This window comes from Centruroides sculpturatus, unplaced genomic scaffold (assembly GCF_000671375.1).
Source record: "Centruroides sculpturatus isolate CEXI.00-Female unplaced genomic scaffold, Cexi_2.0 scaffold89, whole genome shotgun sequence".
In the NCBI taxonomy this organism is placed as follows: Eukaryota; Metazoa; Arthropoda; class Arachnida; order Scorpiones; family Buthidae; genus Centruroides; species Centruroides sculpturatus.
This window is the reverse complement of record NW_019384460.1, coordinates 901,726-902,842: the sequence shown is the minus strand read 5'-3', so window position 1 is coordinate 902,842 and position 1,117 is coordinate 901,726.

Genomic DNA, 1,117 nt, shown 5'->3' with positions numbered 1-1,117 from the left:
ATCTGATAATTTATTTACAGGATTCCTACTCAAATTTTTGTTTTGAATTCCCTGATTTTCCCCTGACCAACTTTATCCAAATTTCCTGACCCTCACAATTCTTACAGTGTGGAATATCAACATAATAAAACAGCATTTTATTTACTGTGAATATTGAGTACATCTATCCCTCTTTTTGCATAATTGATATGTTTCAAAGACTGCCATATTAAACTACAGTACATACATCCTATAGAAAAACGTTTGATAGAATCCACAACTTCAATGTAATGAAAAAATAAGCAATTTACTTTCAGATATGAAGTCTTCATAAGTTCTGGTATATTTTCTTATTAAAGATTGCAGCATTACTTCCTGCCATCTGCAGATGGCTATGCTTAATCAGCCATATTCAGCAAACAAAATCAACAAGGTAGCTAAGGAGACAAATTCCCTGACTTTCCATCACTTTTTCCAAACACTAATGAAAATCCCTGACTTTCCAGGTGTGTAGGAACTCTGTATTTAGCAACTTTATTAGTTTAATATTAGACATATTATAATTTAAATATATGAACTGGATTGCCCAGAAAGAAATATCTGTTTGCCCATAAATACAAAAGAAATCTACTTATGTAATAAGGAAAATAAGTATTTCAAATATCAATTTAGTCATTTTTCAAAATAATCACTGCCATTGTTTAAGCAATTGTTATATCTTGTGAAATAATTTGGCAAAACTGGAGAAGTACGAAAGAAGCAGTGCACTCCCACAATATACAGTACAGTAATACCTCGACTTACGCGAACCCGGAGTTACGCGATTTTCAAATCTCGTCGATTCGTCTTTTGTTTGAGTGCCACGCAACTCTTGGTTACTCACTCCCACCACACTATTGTTCAGCTTATGTGTTCGGACGTGTCACACGGAATCGACACATAGCTACAATTTATTTTGTGTTATTTATTTCTGTGTTTGTTATATCTACGGAGACTCGAGAGACTCTATGTGGTGATTTCTTGTAACCATGAACGTCTTTTGATTCAAAAGATGAGATAAGATTAACGAGAACATTTATTAGCTTACATACATCCGATTTGGATTTTAAACAAATTGCGAAATTATACCCCGACTTAC